Source organism: Carica papaya, chromosome 5 (genome assembly GCF_054855325.1).
Source record: "Carica papaya isolate Zhongbai chromosome 5, ASM5485532v1, whole genome shotgun sequence".
In the NCBI taxonomy this organism is placed as follows: domain Eukaryota; kingdom Viridiplantae; phylum Streptophyta; class Magnoliopsida; order Brassicales; family Caricaceae; genus Carica; species Carica papaya.
The window spans coordinates 27,131,705-27,149,633 of NC_142313.1; the positions used below are offsets into that span (position 1 = coordinate 27,131,705).

General features: G+C 40.0%; 5 non-coding genes and 17 pseudogenes across 5 annotated transcripts; all 22 read right to left on the reverse strand.

Annotated features, from left to right (window-relative positions):
• Nucleotides 1-5,983: 5,983 nt before the first annotated feature.
• Nucleotides 5,984-6,102, reverse strand: LOC148256466 (5S ribosomal RNA). The gene has a single exon (XR_015820980.1). It is a non-coding gene; the product is annotated as a 5S ribosomal RNA (ribosomal RNA).
• Nucleotides 6,103-6,664: 562 nt separating this feature from the next.
• On the reverse strand, nt 6,665-6,783 carry LOC148256467 (5S ribosomal RNA; annotated as a pseudogene).
• A 208-nt stretch (nt 6,784-6,991) lies between these two features.
• LOC148256468 (5S ribosomal RNA) lies at nt 6,992-7,110 on the reverse strand (annotated as a pseudogene).
• Nucleotides 7,111-7,312: 202 nt separating this feature from the next.
• LOC148256469 (5S ribosomal RNA) lies at nt 7,313-7,430 on the reverse strand (annotated as a pseudogene).
• A 561-nt stretch (nt 7,431-7,991) lies between these two features.
• LOC148256470 (5S ribosomal RNA) lies at nt 7,992-8,109 on the reverse strand (annotated as a pseudogene).
• Nucleotides 8,110-8,317: 208 nt separating this feature from the next.
• LOC148256471 (5S ribosomal RNA) lies at nt 8,318-8,436 on the reverse strand (annotated as a pseudogene).
• Nucleotides 8,437-8,997: 561 nt separating this feature from the next.
• On the reverse strand, nt 8,998-9,116 carry LOC148256472 (5S ribosomal RNA; annotated as a pseudogene).
• Nucleotides 9,117-9,325: 209 nt separating this feature from the next.
• LOC148256473 (5S ribosomal RNA) lies at nt 9,326-9,444 on the reverse strand (annotated as a pseudogene).
• A 205-nt stretch (nt 9,445-9,649) lies between these two features.
• Nucleotides 9,650-9,767, reverse strand: LOC148256474 (5S ribosomal RNA; annotated as a pseudogene).
• Nucleotides 9,768-10,328: 561 nt separating this feature from the next.
• LOC148256475 (5S ribosomal RNA) lies at nt 10,329-10,447 on the reverse strand. The gene has a single exon (XR_015820634.1). It is a non-coding gene; the product is annotated as a 5S ribosomal RNA (ribosomal RNA).
• Nucleotides 10,448-10,652: 205 nt separating this feature from the next.
• LOC148256476 (5S ribosomal RNA) lies at nt 10,653-10,771 on the reverse strand. Its single transcript, XR_015820999.1, has one exon. It is a non-coding gene; the product is annotated as a 5S ribosomal RNA (ribosomal RNA).
• Nucleotides 10,772-11,330: 559 nt separating this feature from the next.
• LOC148256477 (5S ribosomal RNA) lies at nt 11,331-11,449 on the reverse strand (annotated as a pseudogene).
• Nucleotides 11,450-12,008: 559 nt separating this feature from the next.
• Nucleotides 12,009-12,127, reverse strand: LOC148256478 (5S ribosomal RNA; annotated as a pseudogene).
• Nucleotides 12,128-13,043: 916 nt separating this feature from the next.
• LOC148256479 (5S ribosomal RNA) lies at nt 13,044-13,162 on the reverse strand (annotated as a pseudogene).
• Nucleotides 13,163-13,721: 559 nt separating this feature from the next.
• On the reverse strand, nt 13,722-13,840 carry LOC148256480 (5S ribosomal RNA; annotated as a pseudogene).
• A 562-nt stretch (nt 13,841-14,402) lies between these two features.
• LOC148256481 (5S ribosomal RNA) lies at nt 14,403-14,521 on the reverse strand (annotated as a pseudogene).
• A 209-nt stretch (nt 14,522-14,730) lies between these two features.
• LOC148256482 (5S ribosomal RNA) lies at nt 14,731-14,849 on the reverse strand (annotated as a pseudogene).
• A 203-nt stretch (nt 14,850-15,052) lies between these two features.
• LOC148256483 (5S ribosomal RNA) lies at nt 15,053-15,170 on the reverse strand (annotated as a pseudogene).
• Nucleotides 15,171-15,732: 562 nt separating this feature from the next.
• LOC148256484 (5S ribosomal RNA) lies at nt 15,733-15,851 on the reverse strand (annotated as a pseudogene).
• A 205-nt stretch (nt 15,852-16,056) lies between these two features.
• On the reverse strand, nt 16,057-16,174 carry LOC148256485 (5S ribosomal RNA; annotated as a pseudogene).
• A 558-nt stretch (nt 16,175-16,732) lies between these two features.
• On the reverse strand, nt 16,733-16,851 carry LOC148256486 (5S ribosomal RNA). The gene has a single exon (XR_015819806.1). It is a non-coding gene; the product is annotated as a 5S ribosomal RNA (ribosomal RNA).
• Nucleotides 16,852-17,737: 886 nt separating this feature from the next.
• Nucleotides 17,738-17,856, reverse strand: LOC148256487 (5S ribosomal RNA). The gene has a single exon (XR_015819989.1). It is a non-coding gene; the product is annotated as a 5S ribosomal RNA (ribosomal RNA).
• Between the last annotated feature and the right edge of the window lie 73 nt (nt 17,857-17,929).

Here is a 17,929-nt window from a genome sequence, read left to right on the forward strand (position 1 = left end):
TCCTTCCATCATAATTCAATTAATCTTCAATTAAACTCAGTTTTCTTAACTGGTGCAACAAAAAAGTACAGTCAAAAGTTGGTTTTCCAAAGCCTACATAACCTCTGTAGTTATTTATTATTGATTAAACTCAAAGGTACGCACTTAACCTCCACTCGTTTGAAAAAAAAAAAAAAACAAATTTCTTTCCATTCTTCTTAATCTTCAGGCACAAATACAAAATCTAAATATTCGATGTTAATATTTTCTACAGTCTAAATCTCATGTCATAAGGTTCAAAGGAGGAAGCTTTGGAAAAGATCTGTACTAGCAAAATCATACGGGACCCAAGACCATGTTTCACTCGTTTCCACTCGGTAAAGCTTCACTTGTGCCATCTATACCAACATTATTTTCCATTGTAGATGTGCTTTTATTGGATGGTTTTCTTTATGATAAATTACTAACTAAATAGATTAAATTAAAATTATTACTGCAGCTGAATGGCGTCAATTTTCCTCACTCATCTCACTAGGAGCTTTATTAGAAGAACGAACTTGATATGTTTGTTTCTAATCCATACAAGACTAAGTTTAGCAAGATATCAGGTTACAAGTTTGCTGAACATGAGATAGAGTTGGTGAAGTTTTTTCTAAGGAAAACAATCAACTTGGGAATGTGGTTCTTGTAACTCCTAAGGAAAATGCTATTAAAATTGATCGTAATGTTACATATTACTATTGCAAGCTTTTCTTTTATTTGAGAACATCGAGACAAGCTCAAAGATCTATTTATGAGCCATCCAACAATATTGATCATATCTTGATTTAAACTTGACGTATGATTGTGCATTTATAATTTTTTTAATGAACTATGATAAATGAATCCAATACACTTTGCTTAAACATATTAGATTGAATAATAATAAGACATATTACTACAATATTAGTCTTCCCATAAAAAATTTTTTTTTTTAAAGAGTGATAAGATGTTATATAATAGAGATAGTTTTTAGTGATAGTTAAGACTTTATAGCAACTTTAATAAAATTTTGAGAAATTCTTCTGCTTATTTTACCATTTATATAGGATATACTAATTTTTCAGGCTGTGAGGATCTTTGACCATGCACCATTCTTTGGTGGTGGTGTACTGCAAATTTATTTATTAATTTTATATTTTATATCTCAAAAAGAATATAAGTACCTCATTTTTTCTAGAACCTAAGAATTTTGCGTACTAAGAAGAACATCAAATTCTTTAATAAACTATTATTTTTTAGGAAATAATACCTGCATATATTTAAAAGAAAGCTAATAGCATATCACTAGTTTATGCTAAATCAGATTCTTTATTTCATTTAGGGATTTTAGTAAAAATTTTTTTAATAATAGGATTAGGATAAATCAAAAAAATGAATTCAAGGATACCTCACACTTCTTTTAAATATACTTTATATGTACATATTTTACGAATATAAATATGCTTATATAAACAATATTTAGCATTATTGTTAGAGAATTTTTGAGATAGAAAAAGAATATACATACATATATATATCCCCTATTATCCTTTAATTATTTTCTCACTAATTCCAAAGAGTTTTCTTTCTCTTCTTTAAAACCCAAATTCCAAACACAAATTTTCAAGTCTAATCATCACCCATCATAGAACAAGAAACAGTTTTGATAAGATCTTCCAATGCATGGCAACCATAGAATCTAAACAAACTTCAACTAGTTAGAGAGCCTTGTCATCCACCACCTCCATGCCTAGAACCTCTACAGATGCTGCCACCAGCACAATAGGGATTTGTGTACCACACGGTGGAAGATGGTACGTGCATCCAAATTCTAATTGAAAGTCGTTATCAAACTCGGGCCATTAATTAAAAAACATTATCATGCAGTCTAAATTTTACGTATAGTTGACATAAAGACTAAAAGATGAAACTTCTAATCTACATAATCATTAAGCCAAACCGATGATTATGGGAGATTAAGGTTGTGCATTCTACATATAATAAATGCATGTGTGGCACTGATAGTCCCTAAAGCAACTCTTGTAGCAACAAAAGCAGACACAAGAGGTGCATTCTATATTTTGGATCTCTTGTACACCCTCTGTAAATTTTGTGACTTGCCCTTTCTTCATCAGCATCACAGTTTATCTTTTAGAAACACATATATACACATTACTTAGCATAACATATAGTGGATTTGCACATGAATATATACATATACAACCAAAATAATGATAAACATTTATCTCTCATAAGGCTAGTGCACGCACCTCCACCTTTTATTAGCCAACGCATCATGGTACACCCTCTAATCCCTAATAGTGTGGAGGTAGAAGCGTCGGTCCTTTTTACACCTTAGGCTGGTAATAAATTCACCTAGATGGAACTGTTACTTTTTGCCTGTGAGCCTTAATCTATTGTTTAGTTCTACAACAACTTTTATTATTTGATTTTTTACTTCTATACAAATAGGAGATCTTGTAGGTATTTTTTTTGCCCATAAAAGTCGTGGCACAAATTAAAAATTGAATAATTTTTCAGTTCTATACAAATAGGAGATCTTGTAGGTATTCCTTTTACCTATAAAAGTCGTCTGACAAATGATAGATACTCAAAAAAATAAATTATGTCACAAAGTTATAAAAGTAATCAGCATCTTAATAGAAGTTTATTTTTTATCACAAGAATTTATGTTTCACAATAGTACAAATTGAATTGCTAATTGCATTTCTACGCCACCAATCCCACCTACTTAATATTAATTGATAATTCCATCTTTTTTTTATATATATACATATTTATGTGTATCCATTTATACATAATATGAGAAAAAAATTGAAGCTAAAAATTAGTTTTAAGGCTAAAAATTGAGATAAAAATAAAGAGACAACATAATGTGAGGAAAATAAAGTTAACTGTGAGCTAAGAGGAAGAGAGAACAAATTGACTACTTGAATAGAAAAGCTTCCAAGGAGATTGAATTTTGCATTTTTAAGCTTTAATAGACCATGTGGTGGAATAATTTTTTTATGTATAATTATCTTTTAAAATTTGTATGAGGTTAGTAATAAGTTAAGGCTAACTCCAAAAACTTACAAATGTATCACATTAATTAAACTTATAAGATTAGTAATAAATTAAGTTAATATTACAAAGTAAAGTTTGTACGAGTATACAATAATTTAAAAAGCTCAAAACGTGCTAAATGTTGTGACCATATAAACCTTTAGTTTACAGTTTAAAATATTTTCATTATCGACTTCAATTTTTTATAATACACTATGAAGAATATTATAATGTATTTTAGAACTTTCATTAACAATTCGATCATATTTTTTATGTTAAATTTTAACCAATTTTTATATATTGATATATAAATATATGATTTAAACTAAAATCACGCATTAAAATAACTAATCACATTATTATAAAGTAAAGTAAAATTTTCAAAATAAACAAACAATTGTATCACATAAATTAATAAAAATCACGCAATAAATGAAGAGAAACAATGGGAATTTGAGGATGAAGTAAAAAATTTAGCATGCTGATCAAGCATTCATATTTAACAAGAAAAAAAGAATTCATGATCACATTTTTCATGAAGCCGAGACTTTTGAATATTAGGAAAAAATCTAATTCTTTAATAAACTATTGTTTCTCATAAATGCATTTGAAGACAAAAAAAATCAAGTCGCATATTGAAAATTTGTACCAAATTAGAATCTTGATATCTTGTAAGGATTTTGATGAACTTCTCTTATATAATATTATTATGACAAAATCAAAAAAATAAATTCAACTTTACCACAAACGTTTTTTACGTACACCATATGTGTACATGAAAAACGTGAAACATTTGTAACTTTAAATTTAAAAAATTAGCTAATTTTTATTATACAATTTTTCTTCTTAAATCATTAATTTGAAAGAAAAATTATTAAGTGATGTGATACTTTAAGTTTTATTTCTATAATTTTTTAACAAAACTTTAAGTTGTCATACTTGTATGGTCGACAAATATTTTTATATTCTGAAGTACTTAACACTTAATTACCTAATTTTAATCAATTATCAAGTTAAAAACTATACATACAAATGTATGTATAGTATGGCAAAGGAATGTGAAGAGGGTAGACTTGGTTAACTGTTATCATTAAATTAGTCTACTAAATGCAAAAATTATGAAATTAAAAAATAGTTAGCAGAAAATATTCAAAGTTATTCCACCTATCTCATTTTTCTTCTTTCACTTTTCCTTTTGAGCTTCTTTGTTCCAATAGCACTCACCATCTTCATCAAGAATTTCCAATTCCCATAAAACTTATCTTCTAAAAGTTGAAAAAAATTGTAAAACTATATAAATTATTAGAGGAATTTTTAGATTAAAAATCCTAAAGGTCAGTTTTTGTTACTTATAATTCAAAAAAATATATTGCAGCGTGATAAACTTTTAACATATCTTAACAAAATTATTTCTTACTTTTCAAAGAAAATGGCTAATAAGTTATTCTACACCAAGATTAAATTCAAATGTAAATTATATTTGAAGTGACTCATTTTGTACTATAATGGTAGTCATAAAACTAATAAAATTAATGTTTATAAGCAGTTTATATAAATTAAGTAAAATATCTAATAAGTATAATAAAATCATGTCCTAAATAGTCATGGATCTTTATTTAAGAAATCATATTTTAAATAATCACAATTCTTTATTTATTTTAAAAAGTTTCTGATTCTATATTTGAGTTCAAAGATTTCATAATAATAGTATAAAATAAGACTTATGTTTTTCCACAGACTGCACAAAATAATCTACCTTACACATTTATTCTCTTGTCACATTGTAATTGTTATTTAATGATTGGTTAGTTCTCTTGATTAATGCAAAAAAGAAGTAGTGTGGAAAGTTGGTTACCTTCACTATGTATTTTATATTGTTATCGTTATCAACTTATATTTTAATATTTCATATACTGTGAGTAGGATGTTAAAAGGTATTTCAAAATTTTCATTAATAATTAGATGATGTTTCTAAGGTTAATTACTAACCAATCTTTATATATTTGTATATAAATACATGATTTAAAGTATAGATATTGCATTAAAATAACTAATCACATTATTGTAACGTATAATTGACGTTTTTATGTAACACGATTTTTTATCTTATGCATGGTGATAAACTTCTATTATTATCTCAATAGAATTGTTTGTTAAACTTTTAAAAAAATAAATGACAGATAAGTTTTATAGTGCATGGATTAAAATTCAAACGTTAATTTTAATACAGTTGGCGGCCATATAATTAATCAAATCAATATTTTTAATTACTTTATATATATTAAGTAAGATATCATACAAATACAATAAAATCGCATCTCAAATAGTGTTGGATTTTTCATTTAAGTTCAAGATTTCAAAAAATGAAACCACTTTGAAAATAGCCATAGATTTTTCTTTTAAGTTCAAAGATTTTTTAAGTTATAGTATCGTAAAATCTATATTTTTGATGGCCTACATAAAATACTCAGCTGTATGTCATTTATCCTCCCATAACAATTCAATTGTTCTTTAATTAAACTCAGTATTCTTGACTGATGCAACAGAAAAGCATAGCAAAAAGTTTGTTTTCCAAAGACTACATAATCTCTCAAGTTATTTATTATAATAAAGCTCAAAGTTATGCACTTAACCTCCATTCATTCAAAGAAAGAAAGAAAAAAACAAGTTTCTTTTCATTTTTCTTAATCATCAAGCATAAATAGAATATCTAGATCATTTCGTGCTGAAAATACATACACTCCTTCTCCTTCCCTCCCCCTCCCATCAATTGTTTCCTTGTGCGTTACCACTGCACCTCTCCTTCTCGTTCTAATATCAATTAAAGTGCCCCTGCTTTTTGACTCACATTTGAGTATAAACCAGCAGACCCTAGTTCCAGTCTCGCGTAACGTCGAACGACCCGTCTGAAAAAAAATTGGTGCGACACGAGGACTTCCCAAGAGGTCACCCATCCGAGTACTACTCTCGCCCAAGCACACTTCACTGCGGAGTTCTGATGGGATCCGGTGCATTAGTGCTGGTATGATCGCACCTGTTTAATTCCGCGCTGCAAATATATAAACTCCTTCTCCTTTCTTCCCCCTCCCGTCATTTGTTTCCTTGTGTGTGCGCACTGCACCTCCCGTGCTCGTTCTAATATCAAGTAAAATGCTACGATGCCGTAACTCACATTTGCGAATAAACCTGAGGACCATAATTCAAGTCGCGCGTATCGTTGAAAGAATCATCTGCAAAAAAATGGGTGCAACACGAGGACTTCCCAAGAAAATGGGTGAAATATAAGGACTTCGCAGGAGGTCACCCATCCTAGTGCTACTCTCGCCCAAGCACCCTTAACTTGCGGAGTTCTGATAGAATCCGTTGCATTGGTACTGGTATGATTGCTCATGTTTCATTCTACGCTGCAAATACATACAATTTTTCTCCCTCCATCCCCCCTCCCGTCATTTGTTTCCTTATGCGTGCACTCTGCATCTCTCTTTCTCGTTCTAATATCGATTAAAATGCCCCTGCTTCTTGACTCACATTTGCGTATAAACCAGTGGACCCTAGTTCCAGTCGCGCGTAACTTCGAACGGCCCGTCTGAAAAAAAAATTAGTGCGACACGAGGACTTCCCAAGAGGTCTCCAATCCGAGTACTACTCTCGCCCAAGCACACTTAACCGCGGAGTTCTGATGGGATCCGGTGCATTAGTGCTGGTATGATCGCACCTGTTTAATTTCGCGCTGCAAATACATAAACTCCTTCTCCTTTCTTCCCCCTCCCGTCATTTGTTTCCTTGTGCGTGCGCACTGCACCTCTCGTTCTCGTTCAAATATCAAGTAAAATGCCACGGCGCCGTGACTCACATTTGCGAATAAATATGCGGACCATAATTAAAGTTGCGTGTAACGTCGAACGGCACATCTAAAAAAAAAAAATGGGTGCAACACGAGAACTTCCCGTGAGGTAACCCATCATTGTACTACTTTCGCCAAAGCACACTTAACTGCGGAGTTCTGATGTGATCCGGTGCATTTGTTCTGGTGTGACCGCACCGGTTTAATTTCGTGCTGAAAATACATACACTCCTTCTTCTCACCCCCCTCCCATCATTTGTTTCCTTGTGCGTTCACACTGCACCTCTCCTTCCCGTTTTAATATCGATTAAAATGCCCCTGATTCTTAACTCATATTTGCGTATAAACCAGTAGACCATAGTTCCAGTAGCGCGTAACGTCGAACGATCCATCTGAAAAAAATTGTTGCGATATGAGAACTTCCCAAGAGGTCACCCATCCGAGTACTACTCTCACCCAAGCACACTTAACTGCAGAGTTCTGATGGGATCCAATGCATTAGTGCTGGTATGATGCCACTTGTTTAATTTTGTGCTTCAAATACATACACTCCTTCTTTTTTCTTCCTCCTCCCGACATTTGTTTCCTTGTGCGTGCGCACTGCACCTCCCGTACTCCTTCTAATATCAAGTAAAATGCCACGGCGCCGTGACTCACATTTGCGAATAAACCTGTGGACCATAAATCAAGTCGCGCGTAACGTTAAAAGAATCATCTGCAAAAAGATGGGTGCAACACGAGGACCTCCCAAGAAAATGGGTGAAATATAAAGACTTCGCAGGAGGTCACCCATCCGAGTACTTTTCTCGCCCAAGCATCTTTAATTGCGGAGTTCTGATAGAATCCGTTGCATTAGTGCTGGTATGATCCCTCATATTTCATTCTGCACTGCAAATACATACACTCTGTCTCCTTCCATCCCCCCTCCCGTCATTTATTTCCTTGTGCGTGCACTCTGCATCTCTCTTTCTCGTTCTAATATCAAGTAATATGCCCCGGCACCGTGACTCACCTTTGCAAATGAACCAGCGATTTATAATTCCATTCGCGCGTAACATCGAACAACCCATCCGAAAAAATATAGGTGCAACACGAGGGCTTCCCAAGTGGTCACCCATCCGAGTACTACTCTCGCCCAAGCACACTTAACTGCGGGTTCTGATGGGATCCAGAGCTTTAGTGCTGGTATGATAGCACCTATTTAATTTTGCGCTGCAATTACATACACTCCTTCTCCTTTCTTCCCCCCCCCCCCGTCATTTGTTTCCTTGTGCGTTCACACTTCACCTCTCGTTCTCGTTCTAATATCGATTAAAATGCCCCTGCTTCTTGACTCACATTTGCGTATAAACCAGCGGACCCTAGTTCCAGACGCGCGTAACGTCGAACGACCCGTCTGAAAAAAAATTGGTGCGACACAAGGACTTCACAAGAGGTCACCCATCCGAGTACTACTCTCGCCCAAGCACACTTAACTGCGGAGTTCTGATGGGATCCAGTGCATTAGTGCTGGTATGATCGCACTCGTTTAATTTCGCGCTGCAAATACATAAACTCCTTCTCCTTTCTTCCCCCTCCCGTCATTTGTTTCCTTGTGCGTGCGCACTGCACCTCCCGTGCTCGTTCTAATATCAAGTAAAATGCTACTGTGCCGTGACTCACATTTGCGAATAAACCTGAGGACCATAATTCAAGTCGCGCGTATCGTCGAAAGAATCATCTGCGAAAAAATTGGTGCAACACGAGGACTTCCTAAGAAAATGGGTGAAATATTAGGACTTCGTAGGAAGTCACCCATCCTAGTGCTACTCTCGCCCAAGCACCCTTAACTTGCGGAGTTCTGATAGAATCCGTTGCATTGGTGCTGGTATGATTGCTCATGTTTCAATCTGCGCTGCAAATACATACACTTTTTCTCCCTCCATCCCCCCTCCCGTCATTTGTTTCCTTGTGAGTGCACTCTGCATCTCTCTTTCAAGTTCTAATATCGATTAAAATGCCCCTGCTTCTTGACTCACATTTACTTATAAACCAGTGGACCCTAGTTGCAGTCGCGTGTAACGTCGAACGACCCGTCTGAAAAAAAATTAGTACGACAAGAGGACTTCCTAAGAGGTCACCCATCCGAGAACTACTCTCGCCCAAACACACTTAACTGCGGAGTTCTGATGGGATCCGGCGCATTAGTGCTGGAATGATCGCACCTGTTTAATTTCGCGCAGCAAATACATAAACTCCTTCTCCTTTCTTCCCCCTCCCTTCATTTGTTTCCTTGTGTGTGCGCACTGCACCTCTCGTTCTCGTTCTAATATCAAGTAAAATGTAAGGGTTCCGTGACTCACATTTGCGAATAAATCTTCGGACCATAATTAAAGTCGCGCGTAACATCGAACAGCACATCTGAAAAAAAGAAAATGGGTGCAACACGAGAACTTCCCAGGAGGTAACCCATCATTGTACTACTTTCGCCAAAGCACACTTAACTTTGGAGTTATGATGGGATCCGGTTCATTTGTGCTGGTGTGACCGCACCTGTTTATTTTCGTGCTGAAAATACATACACTCCTTCTTCTCTCCCCCCCTCCCATCATTTGTTTCCTTGTGCGTTCACACTGCACCGCTCCTTCTCGTTCTAATATCGATTAAAATGCCCCTGATTCTTGACTCACATTTGCGTATAAACCAGCAGACCATAGTTCCAGTCGCGCGTAATGTCGAACAACCCATCTAAAAAAAAAATTGTTGCGATACGAGGACTTCCTAAGAGGTCACCCATCCGAGTACTACTCTCGCCCAGGCACACTTAACTGCAAAGTTCTGATGGGATCCAGTGCATTAGTGCTGGTATGATGCCACTTGTTTAATTTTACGCTTCAAATACATACACTCCTTCTCTTTTCTTCCTCCTCCCGTCATTTGTTTCCTTGTGCGTGCGCACTGCACCTCCCGTACTCGTTCTAATATCAAATAAAATGCAACGGCGCCATGACTCACATTTGCGAATAAACCTGCGGACCATAAATCAAGTCGCGCGTAACGTCGAAAGAATCATCTGCAAAAAGATGGGTGCAACACGAGGACCTCCCAAAAAAATGGGTGAAATATAAGGACTTCGCAGGAGGTCACCCATCCGAGTACTTTTCTCGCCCAAGCACCCTTAATTGCGGAGTTTTGATAGAATATGTTGCATTAGTGCTGGTATGATCCCTCATGTTTCATTCTGCCCTACAAATACGTACACTCCATCTCCTCCCATCCCCCCTCCCGTCATTTGTTTCCTTGTGCGTGCACTCTGCATCTCTCTTTCTCGTTATAATATCAAGTAATATGCCCCGGCACCGTGACTCACCTTTGCAAATGAACCAGCGGTTTATAATTCCATTCGCGCGTAATGTCGAACAACCCATCCGAAAAAAAATAGGTACAACACAAGGGCTTCCCAAGTGGTCACCCATCCGAGTACTACGCTCGCCCAAGCACACTTAACTGCGGAGTTCTGATGGGATCCGGAGCTTTAGTGCTGGTATGATCGCACCTATTTAATTTCGCACTACAAATACATACACTCCTTCTCCCTTCTTCCCCCTCCCGTTATTTGTTTCCTTGTGCGTTCACACTTCACCTCTCATTCTCGTTCTAATATCGATTAAAATGCCCCTACTTCTTGACTCACATTTGTGTATAAACCAGTGGACCCTAGTTGCAGACGCGCGTAACGTCGAACGACCCGTCTGAAAACAAATTGGTGCGACACGAGGACTTCCCAGGAGGTCACCCATCCGAGTACTAATCTCGCCCAAGCACACTTCACTGCGGAGTTCTGATGGGATCCGGTGCATTAGTGCTGGTATGATCGCACCTGTTTAATTTCGCGCTGCAAATACATAAACTCCTTCTCCTTTCTTCCCCCTCCCGTCATTTGTTTCCTTGTGCGTGCGCACTGCACCTCCCGTGCTCGTTCTAATATCAAGTAAAATGTTACGGTGCCGTAACTCACATTTGCGAATAAACCTGAGGACCATAATTCAAGTCGCGCGTAACGTCGAAAGAATCATGTGCAAAAAAATGGGTGCAACACGAGGACTTCACAAGAAAATGGGTGGAATATAAGGACTTCCCAGGAGGTAACCCATGCTAGTACTACTCTCGCCCAAGCACCCTTACCTACGGAGTTCTGATAGACTTCGTTGCATTAGTGCTGGTATGATCGCACCTGTTTCATTTCGTGCAGAAAATACATACACTCCTTCTCCTTCCCTCCCCCTCCCATCAATTGTTTCCTTGTGCGTTCACACTGCACCTCTCCTTCTCGTTCTAATATCGATTAAAATGCCCCTGCTTCTTGACTCATTTTTGCGTATAAACCAGCGGACCCTAGTTCCAGTCGCGCGTAACGTCGAACGACCCGTCTGAAAAAAAATTGGTGCGACACGAGGACTTCCCAGGAGGTCACCAATCCAAGTACTACTCTCGCCCAAGCACACTTAACTACGGAGTTCTGATGGGATCAAGTGCATTAGTGCTGGTATGATTGCACCCGTTTAATTTTGCGCTGCAAATACATAAACTCCTTCTCCTTTCTTCCCTCTCCCGTCATTTGTTTATTTGTGCGTGCGCACTGCACCTCCCGTGCTCGTTCTAATATCAAGTAAAATGCTACGGTGCCGTGACTCATATTTGCGAATAAACTTGAGGACCATAATTCAAGTAGCGCGTAACGTCGAACGACCCGTCTGAAAAAAAATTGGTGCGACACGAGGACTTCACTAGAAAATTTGTGAAATATAAGGACTACGCAGGAGGTAACCCATGCTAGTACTACTCTCGCTCAAGTACCCTTACCTACGGAGTTCTGATAGAATCCGTTGCATTATTGCTGGTATGATCGCACCTGTTTCATTTCGTGCTAAAAATACATACACTCCTTCTCCTTCCCTCCCCCTCCCATCAATTGTTTCCTTGTGCGTTCACACTGCACCTCTCCTTTTCGTTCTAATATCGATTAGAATGCCCCTGCTTTTTGACTCACATTTGAGTATAAACCAGCGGACCCTAGTTCCAGTCTCGCGTAACGTCGAACGACCCGTCTGAAAAAAAATTGGTGCGACACGAGGACATCCCAGGAAGAAACCCATCCGAGTACTACTCTCGCCCAAGCACACTTAACTGCAGAGTTCTGATGGGATCCGGTGCATTAGTGCTGGTATGATCGCACCTGTTTAATTCCGCGCTGCAAATACATAAACTCCTTCTCCTTTCTTCCCCCTCCCGTCATTTGTTTCCTTGTGCGTGCGCACTGCACCTCCCGTGCTCGTTCTAATATCATGTAAAATGCTACGGTGCCGTCACTCACATTTGCGAATAAACCTGAGGGCCATAATTCAAGTCGCGCGTATCGTCGAAAGAATCATCTCCAAAAAAATGGGTGAACACGAGGACTTCACAAGAAAATTTGTGAAATATAAGGACTTCGCAGGAGGTAACCCATGCTAGTACTACTCTCGCCCAAGCACCCTTACCTACGGAGTTCTGATAGAATCCGTTGAATTAGTGCTGGTATGATCGCACTTGTTTCATTTTGTGCTGAAAATACATACACTCCTTCTCCTTCGCTCCCCCTCCCATCAATTATTTCCTTGTGCGTGCGCACTGCACCTCCCGTGCTCGTTCTAATATCAAGTAAAATGCTACGGAGCCGTGACTCACATTTGCGAATAAAACTGAGGACCATAATTCAAGTCGCGCGTATTGTCGAAAGAATCATCTGCAAAAAAATGGGTGCACCATGAGGACTTCCTAAGAAAATGGGTGAAATATAAGGACTTCGCAGGAGGTCACCCATCCTAGTGCTACTCTCGCCCAAGCACCCTTAACTTGCGGAGTTCTGATAGAATCCGTTGCATTGGTGCTGGTATGATTGCTCATGTTTCATTCTGTGCTGCAAATACATACACTTTTTCTCCCTCCATCCCCCCTCCCGTCATTTGTTTCCTTGTGCGTGCACTCTGCATCTCTCCTTCTCGTTCTAATATCGATTAAAATGCCCCTGCTTCTTGACTCACATTTGCGTATAAACCAGTGGACCCTAGTTTCTGTCGCGCTTAACGTGGAACGACCCGTCTGAAAAAAAAAATTAGTGCGACACGAGGACTTCCCAGGAGGTCACCCATCCGAGTACTAATCTCGCCCAAGCACACTTCACTGCGGAGTTCTGATGGGATCCGGTGCATTAGTGCTGGTATGATCGAACCTGTTTAATTTTGCGCTGCAAATACATAAACTCATTCCCCTTTCTTCCCCCTCCAGTTATTTGTTTCCTTGTGCGTGCGCACTACACCTCCCATTCTCGTTCTAATATCAAGTAGAATGCTACAGTGCCGTGACTCACATTTGCGAATAAACCTGAGGACCATAATTCAAGTCGCGCGTAACGTCGAAAGAATCATCTGCAAAAAAATAGGTGCAACACGAGGACTTCACAAGAAAATGGGTGAAATATAAGGACTTCGCAGGAGGTAACCCATGCTAGTACTACTCTCGCCCAAGCACCCTTACCTACGGAGTTCTGATAAAATCCGATGCATTAGTGCTGGTATGATCGCACCTGTTTCAATTCGTGCTGAAAATACATACACTCTTTCTCCTTTCCTCCCCCTCCCGTCATTTGTTTCCTTGTGCGTGCACTCTGCATCTCTCTTTCTCGTTCTAATATCGATTAAAATGCCCCTGTTTCTTGACTCACATTTGCGTATAAACCAGCGGACCCTAAATCCAGTCGCGTGTAACGTCGATCGACCCGTCTGAAAAAAAATTGGTGCGACACGAGGACTTCCCAGGAGGTCACCCATCCGAGTACTACTCTCGCCAAAGCACGCTTGACTGCGGAGTTCTGATGGGATCCGGTGCATTAGTGCTGGTATGATCGAACCTTTTTAATTCCGCGCTGCAAATATATAAACTCCTTCTCCTTTCTTCCCCCTCCCGTCATTTGTTTCCTTGTGCGTGCGCACTGCACCTCCCGTGCTCGTTCTAATATCAAGTAAAATGCTACGGTGCCGTAACTCACATTTGCGAATAAACTTGAGGACCATAATTCAAGTCGCGCGTATCGTCGAAAGAATCATCTGTAAAAAAATGGGTGCAACACGAGGACTTCCCAAGAAAATCGGTGAAATATAAGGACTTCGCAGGAGGTCACCCATCCTAGTGCTACTCTCGCCCAAGCACCCTTAACTTGCGGAGTTCTGATAGAATCCGTTGCATTGGTGCTGGTATGATTGCTCATGTTTCATTCTTCGCTGCAAATACATACACTTTTTCTCCCTCCATCTCCCCTCCCGTCATTTGTTTCCTTGTGCGTGCACTCTGCATCTCTCCTTCTCGTTCTAATATCGATTAAAATGCCCCTGCTTCTTGACTCACATTTGCGTATAAACCAGTGGACCCTAGTTCCAGTCGCGCGTAACATCGAACGACCCGTCTGAAAAAAAAATTAGTGCGACACGAGGACTTCCCAGGAGGTCTCCAATCCGAGTACTACTCTCGCCCAAGCACACTTAACTGCGGAGTTCTGATGGGATCCGGTGCATTAGTGCTGGTATGATCGCACCTGTTTAATTTCGCGCTGCAAATACATAAACTCCTTCTCCTTTCTCCCCCCTCCCGTTATTTGTTTCCTTGTGCGTGCGCACTGCACCTCTCGATCTCGTTCAAATATCAAGTAAAATGCCACGGCGCCGTGACTCACATTTGCGAATTAATATGCGGACCATAATTAAAGTCGCGCGTAACGTCGAACGGCACATCTGAAAAAAAGAAAATGGGTGCAACACGAGAACTTCCCTTGAGGTAACCCATCATTGTACTACTTTTGCCAAAGCACACTTAACTGCGGAGTTCTGATGGGATCCGGTGCATTTGTGCTAGTGTGACCGCACCTGTTTAATTTCGTGTTGAAAATACATACACTCCTTCTTTCCTCCCCCCTCCCATCATTTGTTTCCTTGTGCGTTCACACTGCACCTCTCCTTCCCGTTTTAATATCGATTAAAATGCCCCTGATTCTTAAATCATATTTGCGTATAAACCAGTAGACCATAGTTCCAGTAGCGCGTAATGTCGAACGACCCATCCGAAAAAAAATTGTTGCGATACGAAGACTTCCCAAGAGGTCACCCATCCGAGTACTACTCTCGCCCAAGCACACTTAACTGCAGAGTTCTGATGGGATCCAGTGCATTAGTGCTGGTATGATGCCACTTGTTTAATTTTGCGCTTCAAATACATACGTTCCTTCTCTTTTCTTCCTCCTCCCGTCATTTGTTTCCTTGTGCGTGTGCACTGCACCTCCCGTACTCGTTCTAATATCAAGTAAAATGCCACGGCGCTGTGACTCACATTTGCGAAAAAACCTGCGGACCATAAATCAAGTCGTGCATAACGTCGAAAGAATCATCTGCAAAAAGATGGGTGCAACACGAGGACCTCCCAAGAAAATGGGTGAAATATAAGGACTTCGCAGGAGGTCACCCATCCGAGTACTTTTCTCGCCCAAGCACCCTCAACTGCGGATCTCTGATAGAATCCGTTGCATTAGTGCTGGTATGATCCCTCATGTTTCATTCTGCACTGCAAATACATACACTCTTCCTCCTTCCATCCCCCCTCCCGTCATTTGTTTCCTTGTGCGTGCACTCTGCATCTCTCTTTCTCGTTCTAATATCAAGTAATATGCCCCGGCACCGTGACTCACATTTGCAAATGAACCTGCGGTTTATAATTCCATTCGCGCATAATGTCGAACAACCCATCCGAAAAAAAAATAGGTGCAACACGAGGGCTTCCCAGGGGGACACCCATCCGAGTACTACTCTCGCCTAAGCACACTTAATTGCGGAGTTCTGATGGGATCCGGAGCTTTAGTACTGGTATGATCGCACCTGTTTAATTTCGCACTGCAAATACATACACTCCTTCCACTTTCTTCCCACTCTCGTCATTTGTTTCCTTGTGCGTTCACACTTCACCTATCATTCTCGTTCTAATATCGATTAAAATGCCTCTGCTTCTTGACTCACATTTGCGTATAAACCAGCGGACCCTAGTTCCAGACGCGCGTAACGTCGAACGACCCGTCTGAAAAAAAATTCGTGCGACACGAGGACTTCCTAGGAGGTCAACCATCCGAGTACTAATCTCGCCAAACACACTTAACTGCGGAGTTCTGATGGGATCCGGGGCTTTAGTGCTGTTATGATCGCACCTGTTTAATTTCGCGCTGCAAATACATACACTCCTTCTCCTTTCTTCCCCCTCCCGTCATTTGTTTTCTTGTGCGTTCACACTTCACCTCTCATTCTCGTTCTAATATCGATTAAAATGCCCTGCTTCTTGACTCACATTTGCGTATAAACCAGCGGACCCTAGTTCCAGACGAGCGTAACGTTGAACGACCCGTCTGAAAAAAAATTGGTGCGACACGAGGACTTCACAAAAAAATGGGTGAAATATAAGGATTTCGCAGGAGGTAACCCATGTTAGTACTACTCTCGCCCAAGCACCCTTACCTACGGAGTTCTGATAGAATTTGTTGCATTAGTGCTGGTATGATCGCACCTGTTTCATTTCGTGCTGAAAATACATACACTCCATCTCCTTCCCTCCCCCTCCCATAATTTGTTTCCTTGTGCGTTCACACTGCACCTCTCTTTCTCGTTCTAATATCGATTAAAATGGCCCTTCTTTTTGACTCACATTTGCGTATAAACTAGCGGACCCTAGTTCAAGTCGCGCGTAACGTCGAACGACCCGTCTGAAAAAAAATTGGTGCGACACGAGGACTTCCCAGGAGGACACCCATCCGAGTACTACTCTCGCCCAAGCACACTTAACTGCAGAGTTCTGATGGGATCCGGTGCATTAGTGCTGGTATGATCGCACCTGTTTAATTTCGCGCTGCAAATACATACACTTCTCTCTTTTATTTCCCCTCCCGTCATTTGTTTCCTTGTGCGTTCACACTTCACCTCTCATTCTCGTTCTAATATCGATAAAAATGCCACGGCGCCGTGACTCACATTTGCGAATAAACCTGCGGACCATAATTAAAGTCGCGCGTAACGTCGAACGGCACATCTGAAAAAAAGAAAATGGGTGCAACACGAGAACTTCCCAGGAGGTAACCCATCATTGTACTACTTTCGCCAAAGCATACTTAACTGCAGAGTTCTGATGGGATCCAGTGCATTAGTGCTAGTATGATGCCACTTGTTTAATTTTGCGCTTCAAATACATACACTCCTTCTCTTTTCTTCCTCCTCCCGTCATTTGTTTCCTTGTGCGTGCGCACTGCACCTCCCGTACTCGTCCTAATATCAAGTAAAATGCCACGGTGCCGTGACTCACATTTGCGAATAAACCTGCGGACCATAAATCAAGTCGCGCGTAACGTCGAAAGAATCATCTGCAAAAAGATGGGTGCAACACGAGGACCTCCTAAGAAAATGGGTGAAATATAAGGACTTCGCAGAAGGTCACCCATCCGAGTACTTTTCTCGCCCAAGCACCCTTAACTGCGGAGGTCTGATAGAATCCGTTGCATTAGTGCTGGTATGATCCCTATGTTTCATTCTGCACTGCAAATACATACACTCTTTCTCCTTCCATCCCCCCTCCCGTCATTTGTTTCCTTGTGCGTGCACTCTGCATTTCTTTTTCTCGTTCGAATATCAAGTAATATGCCCCGGCACCGTGACTCATCTTTGCAAATGAACCAGCGGTTTATAATTCTGTTCGCGCGTAACGTCGAACAACCCATCCGAAAAAAAATAAGTGCAACACGAGGGCTTCCCAAGTGGTCACCCATCCGAGTACTATGCTCGCCCAAGCACACTTAACTGCAGAGTTCTGATGGGATCTGGAGCTTTAGTGCTGGTATGATCGCACCTGTTTACTTTCGCGCTGCAAATACATACACTCCTTCTCCTTTCTTCCCCCTCCTGTCATTTGTTTCCTTGTGCG